The sequence below is a fragment of the Pteropus vampyrus genome, unplaced genomic scaffold, assembly GCF_000151845.1.
Source record: "Pteropus vampyrus isolate Shadow unplaced genomic scaffold, Pvam_2.0 Scaffold14, whole genome shotgun sequence".
NCBI lineage: Eukaryota > Metazoa > Chordata > Mammalia > Chiroptera > Pteropodidae > Pteropus > Pteropus vampyrus.
In genome coordinates this window covers 3,056,807-3,066,168 of record NW_011888795.1, presented here as the reverse complement: position 1 = coordinate 3,066,168, position 9,362 = coordinate 3,056,807, and the positions used below count along the sequence as shown (strand labels likewise).

Sequence of the window (9,362 nt, the reverse complement as noted above, 5' to 3'; positions counted from 1 at the left end):
TTGCAAGTCTAATGGAGATAAAAGAACTTAGTAAATAATTGTAGTACAAGGCAGAACAAACAAATACAATCTTGTTCAAAGTGCTATGAGAATCTTGATTCAAATGGACAAAGGGAGAACAATAAATCCAGACCTTAAAGAATAAGACACATTCTAAAAAACACAATTTAAAACGAGCTCTACACAGCTCATGTTTTCTAAAGGCAAGATCAGAATTAGCTAGGTGTAATTAGGCATCAATGGTAGGTAAGAGGTAAGATGGGTTTGATCATTTTAGAAGATAATTTCGAATATGTCAGAGATGCTGCGAAAAGGTACTGAAATAAATATCTTATTAAAAGTATAAGTTAGTCTACAGCCATGCCACCCTGAACAAGCCTGATCCCATCTGATCTCGGAAGCTAAGCAGGGTCAGGCCTGGTTAATACTTGGATAGGAGACCACCTAGGAAAATCAGGTGCTGTAGGTGTAAAAAAAAAAAACAAAAAATAAAGTATTTTAAGCTGACAAGGTCCTTGCAATCTGTGAGGTCAACCAAGGATTGCCTCACCTAAAAAATGAAAATAAAAAAATATAAATAAAAGTATAAGTTAAAAAGTTTGCTATACATACAATGAAACATGGAGCAATCTTTAAAAACTACATTATCAAATCAAATAAAGAAATAAAATATAGTTAAGAGAAAATGTAGAATGCAAAATTTTCTATATGATCTCAATTTTATTTTATATTGCATATTGCACATACATATCTACTTTTGAGCATTTGTATTTGAATTTACATATAGGAAATATATGTGTTTTATGTATGTGTATGTAGGAAATACAAACATAAATATATAAAGAATAAATGTACAAACAGCATATATCACAGTCCTTATCTCTATTTGGTAAATTTATGAAATATTTAGATGTGCTTTATATTTTCCTAATGAAAACATTTTAAAATTATAACCAGAAACTCCTTTTCAAAAAACGTTGTTTTTAATGAAGAAATAAGACTTTAATGAACAGATAATAGTGTGGAAGTGGAGAATGGGTTACTACCAAAAAAGCTTATGAACAAATGAGCATGGAAGTGACTGGTTTGTGAGAGGGATGCCATGTGGTCCATATCAGTGGAAATACTGAGTAAATTACTCAATATTAATTGTTTGAATTTTGGTTAAAATACTTATCTCTTTTGTGCATTTTTTCATGGCATTTTAAGAATGTCCATTCTAATCAAAATATGACAAGCAATAGTATTAATGAATAGAGGGTCAAGATTCCCATCTTTATGAGGTATCAGAAAGTGAAGACATATTGTTAGAGGTAAAAAATATCAGCAAAAAAGTTTAATTCTTAGGAATCCACAGTAGGATGCTGCAAAGATCGATGTCACCACCAGAAAATACATTTTCATTATTACAATGGATTCCTGTTGGACCACCTTAACTCTATCTCTTATATTTTATTGACTCATTTATTCAACACATATTTTCTGACCACCTCAAGACAAGCAGCACATTAGGCACCAAGAATAAAGCTGTGAACAAAAGTGAGTAGCCCTATCCTTGTGGTATTTACATTCTTTTTACCAGACTTCCTTCTCTATTAGGCAATATTCCTAAAATCCTGTTTTTGTCACACCACTTTTGCACTCAAAAAAATATAATTTCCTTCTGGATAACATCCAGCTTTCCACAATCAGAACAATGAGATGTAAAAAGGGCAAAGAACCAGAAGAGTAAAGAACCCTTCTTCATGTGGCAAGTTACCATCACCCTAATTATCATGTGTTGCCTTACCTGTTAACGGGGAACAAGAACATGTCCCCTGCTATCCTGCTAAGGTTGTTATGAGATGATGGATGAAGAGCTTTAACCTATAAAGCTCTGAATCATCTTTTGTCCACAATCCTTTGTTCAGGAATGCCCCATTATCTTTTCCTCCTTGGCAGACAGCATCCTCCCGCTAATGCATAACCTTGCTTATGTTAGTCCCCCCTCCCTGGACAGCCTCTCCTTCCTTTCTGCCCATTCAGATCACACTACTCACTTTTTCCAAAACCCACTACCTCCAAGAAGTCTTTCCTAATACCTCCAGGGAGGAAAAAAACACGTGTGTGTGTGTGTGTGTGTGTGTGTGTGTGTGTGTAGACAGACAGAGATAGAGATATACCTGTATATATAAATGTTCACATTACAATAATATACATATAATGAAATATACCTAAAATCTCTAATAGTGTGCTTTAACTCTCCCTGCTTAAACAAAAGAAAATGAAGCCAATTCTGGGTCTTATTTGTTTGCTTGTTTCTTTTATTTTGCTCATACATTAATACATTCGCTAACTTGCATGGATATAGGTTCTATCATCATTTGTGTTATTCAAAAGGAAAGACATTTTGTTTGTTTCTTTTAGTAGACAAGATATTTAGAAGTAAATGATTTTAAAATCTACTTTGAAAAATAACATGAGCGTGGAAATTTAAAAACTTCTTGGAAATGTTGAGGGGGAGGTCCCAAATCGCAAGTCACTTAAGTGATTATCACCATAATTACAGCAAGGCGCCTGATGAATTTTAAGTTATTAAATGAATCATGGATGCATATGAAACACAGGTTTGCAGTACAGTGAAAATGACTCAATATCCAGAGATATTTCCCTTGATATTGTTAAATTAAATGGCAAGCATTTCCTCCACCCTATCTAAGCCCTACTTTCTGTAAAGGGTCTTCAGGTATGAAAATGAGGCCCAACCTCAATTCAACCTCAACAAGAACCTCCCAAATCTCCCAGTCAAGGAGAATCATTACTTTCCTTGAACTTCTACAGTACCTTGAATACAATATATGGGATAGCCTATAAAACCTGGGTTGTAATCATTTACAGTTTATAATATGTTGTCTCGTAAATCTCATTTCATTTGAGCCTCACGAGTGTCCTTCCGAGACAAATTTTACAGACAGGAGAAACTGAAGGTTAGAAAACTGAAGTGATTGGTGAATGAAGGCACTTGAGCACATGTCTCCAGACTGTCTTTAGTGCTCTGCGCCCTCTGCCATGATGATTTTTATAAAAATGATTGTCTACAATGTTCCTGATTAACTTTTATTTCCCCTACTGCTTTTCACATAGAAGGCTCAAGAAATATCTGCTAAATTAAACTGAAAATCAAAAGTCGGACAACTTAAAACTCTGGGAAGGCGGTGGTGAGGTGCTTAACATTTAAACTGTGCATTATATGCTGCATTAATTAATTAATACACACATCTTATATTTATGAAGCTCTGGCCCCTAAGAGAGGCAGGACACATCACAAAATAACTATATTCCACGTGAGCTGATGTGCTCAGAGGCCATAAAATGCCCTTCTGTGCAGACAGGCAGTCAATTCCTGAGGCCATGGGTATGTTGCAAAGACCTCAGACTTTTAAGTCAAATAGACTTGGATTCAAATCCACACTCTGCCTCTTTGAGTCAGGGCAAATTACTTGATTTCTCAAGTCTTAATATCTTTATTATGAAAAATGAGATAACCATACCTGTCTCACAGAATTATTCTGAGAATTAAAAGAACATAGAGTAGTACATTGTTGGTGCACAAAAAAATATGCCCTTGTCTTTCTGTGGTAGACAGAATTCTAAGATGGCTCCACCCGTCCTCTGTGTATAATTCACTCCACTTGAGCATGAGTGGGACTTTGAATATGATGGAATAGTCACTCCCTGGATTAGGTTATGCTATATAACAGCGGACCCTAACCCCATGCCCATGGCCTGTTAGGCACCAAGCCGCACAGCAGGATGTGAGCAGCAGGTGAGCTAAGAAAGCTCCATCTGTATTTGCAGCCGCTCCCTAGCACTAGTATCACTGCCTCAGCTCCACCTCAGATCATCAGGCATTAGATCCTTATAGGTGCACCAGTCCCTGGTACCAGAAAGGTTGGGGACCACTGCATTCCTCGTTAGCAGGAGAAGGAGAACCACCTGTTGGTCTTGAGGAAGCAACTGCCATACTGTGAACTGCCTATGGAGATGGCCACATCATAGGATCCTGAGGGCAGCCCAGAGCACAGAAGAGTGGTCTTGGCTGGCAGCCAGCAGAAAATGAAGCCTCAGTCCTACAACCTCAAGGAACTGAATTCTGACAAGAATCTGAGTAACTCTGGAAGAGAACCACAGATGCAGTGACTACAGCCTTATGAAGCCCTGAGCAGAGAACCCAGCTAAGCCAAGGCAAGATTCCTGACCCACAAAAACATAATAAGCATATATTGTTTTAACCAATAAGTGTATTATGATTTGTTATGCAACATGAGAAAACTAACATACCTTCCCTAAATAAAATGAGCTGAGTGGTCTGCAGGATTTTTTAAATTCCTAAAGATATCAAATCATTTTAGAAATACTCTGATCACCCACCCGATTCTCAGGAATGGTACCCTTTAGATCACCAAACACTGGAGAATCCCGCTGTCATCAAGCTCCCCATATGTTCTACTCAAGGAATTCCTAGAAAAGGCATTGATTCATCATTCTTATATTATTTTCCAGGACAACCTGGGGACCCCGCACACCAGTCATGTGAAGAGAAAACAGAATCACACAACTTCAGAGTGAGAAGGATCCCTTAGAAATGCTTAGGAGTAATCTTGTCCTATTTTCATTGTATACATGGAAATAAAGAGGCCCAGAAATATCTTCTTCAATCTCTCGCAGATAGTCAGTTACAGGAACATAGCCAGCTTTTGCGTAGCCTGAATTTATGCAATTTGGAGCCAATACAAAATTACTTACCAGGTAAATATTAATTTAAAATAAAAAATAAATCAGACCAAATTACATTTTTTTAAAAATTACAAATACATAAACATTTCAACATCCAGACACAACTTTAATAGTTATTTCTTAAAAATTTTGTCTGTATATGCTTTCATTGTCTCTTCATCTAACAACTTTGCCATATTTTCTGTAGAGAAAATATATGACTCAATCTTGTCTTTAATTTGATTGGTTTACTTATTTCTAATTATTAAAAGTTAACAAATGTTTAATTCAGATTTGCCATTCATTATTGTTAATGTCATATAAATAGTTAGGATTATTGTCAAATTTAATTTAAAGACAAACAATTTCTATCACATACGAGCTATAAAATTTAGAAGAATTTTCCACAGACTAACTTCTGTACATTTCACCTCCGCAGCGGGTAAGTTCATAATACAACTTCTGGACTTTTGTGTCATGACGCCCAGTCTGCAGAATGGGCAACTGGAGTGTTCCTGACAATGATTTACTCGGAAGAGACTGTAAACATAATGATAATCTACTGAACTGAAATTAAATGTATCCCCAACTTAACTTCCTCTTAACCAAATCCCCAAAATGACAATGGCAACATCACTGTCATTCAACAGGAAAAGAGAAGTAAAGGAGGTGACTGAGAGGGAAACACTACCAACCCTAACCAAGCATAGTCAAAACATCTTCCTTTTGCAAATTTACAAAAACACCTATGAAGCTGAAGCTCGATTAGCTTCTGATCAGTGAAAGTAGAGGACATCAGCTTTACCTTGAAAAATGTGAGACAAATGAAGCTTTCCGTGGAAGGAGGAAGATAAGGCATGGGAAGATTAAATAACTTCCCAAAGTCTCATAGCTAGTAGACGGTGGAAGTGGAATTGAATTTGGGCAGCCTGAACCCAGTTTTCACACTCCTCCCCAGCATGCTACATGTACTGCCTGGCACAGGAGGAAGGCTGTGACCATGCATGTGTTTGCATGTGTACATGTGCATATACCCATGCGGGTGTGCATATGTATGCATGTGCGTGTTTGGCAGCAAAGGAAGCAAGTGTTCTGGGATTCGATCTTAATGTGGAGTTGACTTTTTTTGAGTTCTTATTTTGTTCTACTTGATTACAACTATAGTCCAAAGGAATAAAGAATGAGTTGTTGAGTTGATTTTAGAGACCATGAACAGCAGTCAGTGTTGCCCCCAAAATTATTGTGACTCAGCAGTAACTGGAAAGCCCATCTCAAGGCTTTTTCCCCCAGACCAGAATATGCTAGTTAAAACCTCCATTATCAGGATGTCAAAAGTAGGAGGATAAACTAACTCAGAATGATAAACTAACTCTTTCCTTTTAGTGAGACAGAAGCACTCTTTAATCCAATTGCTTGTCATATCTGTGAACAAATCTCCCAGTGGTGATACCTTAGCCACTGAAGAGTCCAAAGAACTCTGAAGAAAAAATTAGGAGAAATGGCTCTATGTCTCATTCCCACAATTACTCTACCTATAACATTTCAGATAACTCCTATTCCTCTCTTGGTCTCAGTCTCCTCAATGGGATAAGGAATTCTATAGCTGTTTCAAAGTTCTATAATCTATGCTTTTATCTTTAAACCACCAACTGAAAGCATCAGAAGAGAAAACATTCAAAGCTATGAGGTGGGGGCGGGGAGGGGGAAGGGTGCGCGATATCCTGGAATTATCTCAGATCTCTCTTTCTCATTTAGAGTAATAGCAGTTTTTAAAAAATAGCTTGATTTCTTTGAATGCTAAACGAAGAATAAATTTTTAATTCTTTTTAAAGGAAAAACAGTAAGGATTTCAATTCTGAAATTGAAAGTCACCTACAAGAGACAGGAAATCTTAGTAGAAGTCTTCGAGAGAATCCTGGCTTTCTGGCTCCCTACTCCCAGAGTTTCTCACTGTTTTAATCCCCAGGCTCAGGGGTCTCCTCCACTTGCAAGTTTGAAGAAGTCAGAACATCATTTTGGTGTGACAGATGAAGTACCGGAAAATCAAGTTCTGGTCGCGGAACAACATTGCTCAGTTAGGGGACTGTGTGTGAGCCTCTGAGCCTTCTTTTCCTTGTCTATAAAGGAAAGAAGCTTACCTAGTTACTTCTTTAGGTCTTTACATCTCAGAAATTCTGCTTTTTAAAAGGCAAGACACTCTGAAGAGTGAAATAAGCAATGGCTTTTGCTGCGGACATGTACCAAGCATTAATCAAAATAAGCAATCCTTCTCCTTGTTCTGTTCAATGTGCTACCAAGCTAAACCTCTTCGTCATGAGTTCAGAACCACGAATGATAAATAACATTTGCTTGACTGAGTTTCATAATTCCCTGGTGTTTATAAAAAGAATATTTATTTTAAAGAGTATTTTAAAAACAATATAACTTAAGGAAAACAGCACACTACAACTAATGCATCTACTTCTTTCAGTTGGCCCAAGTAATCCTCAAAGTTTTTTTCTCACCCTTACTGATCACCTACTCCATGCCAGGCCCGGTGCTGAGTGCTGGGGTACTGAGGGAAAGAGAAGAGCATGACCCCAGGATGACATAGTCATAGTTCCATCTTCAAGAAGCACACTATCATTCTAGGTGGTAATCCAACGTAAACTGATACGGGGTAGAAGCCCCTGGCCCAAGATGTTGTAGTGAGGTGCCAGAGAGAAATATCTTCTTCTGTGTCTAGCTTTGCTCCTTGGAATACAGTGGGCTTGAGTCGGAGTTTTGTGCTGAAAATCAATGGCTCTCAGACTTTCACACATCAGAATCACCTGGAAGTCCTATTAAAACAGATTGCTAGGCCTCGCTTCTGGATTTCCCATTCAGAAGATGTGGGGCGGGGCCGAGAGTCTGTAGTTCTAATGAGGTCAGAGGTGATGCTAATGTTACTGCGGTGGGGCCCAAACTTGAAGAATCCCTGTTAAAAGGCATGATTATAAACTGAGCTAATTAGCCTGGGACGAGGCTCTGACATTGGTAGGGTTAAGAAGCTCCCCAGGCGTACTAATGTGCAGCCAGGTTAGGCTGAGTCACTGGGTTAGCTTAGATAACGTTACTTTCCCCAAATCACTGCCCTTATAAGACACTTTTAAGTTTGCTTCTGTTTCTAAGCACCCTGCCCAATTAATGATTTCTTTCCCTATAGGTTCAAACTTCTAGGTAACATTATGCTTAGGATGACATCTCCCAGAGAAGACTAAAATGAAGCCCATAATTTTTGATCACTGACTACATACAAGGTGCTGTGACCCTGACACTGTATTGGGTGCTGGAGAACACAAGGATGGGGACACACCATGAACTGGGTAGGTGCTGAAGGACACAAAGATTAATTTGTTAACTTATTTATTCAAAACACATTCCTCGAGTACTCATTCCATGATATGGCAGGATGCTCAGGCTTTTCTCTTTAAAAATGCGAAGCTATGAAGGTTTTTAAGAATGAGAGTGATATAATCTGAATTGCATCTTTGTAGCATACATCTCAGATTCATTAGCAGGTCCTTGCAGCAAGAGATGCTGAGAAAAAGGGTCACAATTAAGTAAGCAGAGGGAAGGAGGAAGAACTCTCTGGGAAAGGAAGGAGGAAATAGTAGTTATTAAGGAGGCTAGTGACTAGAGGAAGAGGCTAATAGAGCTGCAAAGATTACAATAAAACACTGACAATCCCAGTCTCAATTAGGAAAACAGAAATACCATTGTTGTTATTAAAAGTCATCCATGACATACTAGGTGATGAGAGAAATATGCTACTTTAAAAAGGGCAAGTTGTCCTTGAGGCAGTTTTAATAAAAAGCCAATGAAGTTTATGAGAATGGGAGAATATTGGCTAGTAACCCCCATTCCAAATTTACTTCAGCCTCCTATAATCTGGAAACATTACTGAATAACACCTCTACTTAAAATCTCCAGCTTCTTTGAGCTTCAGGCACTGCCTCCTACTCTCTGCCACTCTCCTGTTCAGCTCCATTACCTGTCTCTCCTTTTCTTTTTTTCATTGAATAAATGTACTCTCTAAATTCTGTTCTCCTGTGGAAGTCATATCACATCAATTGACTAAAAAAATACTTTCTCTAGTGATGAATGCAATATTTTTTCTCAAGCACCTACCATTATCCTTAGATTTAGTCTCTCGTTTCCAACTGCCTCTGGACATACTTTCCAGGTTATCCCTTAGGCACCTCACGCTGGAGGATAATATTTTATTCATTTTCACCCACTGGCGTGCTCTTAACATTAAAAAAACAACCAACCAACAAACAATCTCAAATGTACTATGAAAGCATCTCTAATTCTAACTGGATATGATTTTAGCCTTGTGCTTTCTAACACTATAATAATGGTCCATGATTCCTCTAACATTATAATAATGGTTCATGATTTCACCTCTCTTCCAGATGTTAAGATCATTGAAGGCTATGAGTATGTCTTGTTTGTCTGCCTATCCGCAACCTGAGGCTTGCACTTATCATTTGTTAAGTGTATTTCAGAAGGCAAAAAGTGTCACAAAGGGCTTATTTTAAGCCTCCCAGAAAACTTACACAGTTAATTTATAAGAAGACATCCTC

The 9,362-nt window shown here is 37.8% G+C and overlaps 1 protein-coding gene and 1 pseudogene across 2 annotated transcripts in view; one reads left to right on the top strand and one right to left on the bottom strand.

The window, feature by feature from the left end:
• FGF12 (fibroblast growth factor 12) overlaps window positions 1–9,362 on the bottom strand; it is a 521,626-nt gene that overhangs the window by 261,564 nt on the left and 250,700 nt on the right. The gene's annotated exons all lie outside the window — the stretch shown is intronic.
• On the top strand, window positions 351–469 carry LOC111734507 (annotated as a pseudogene).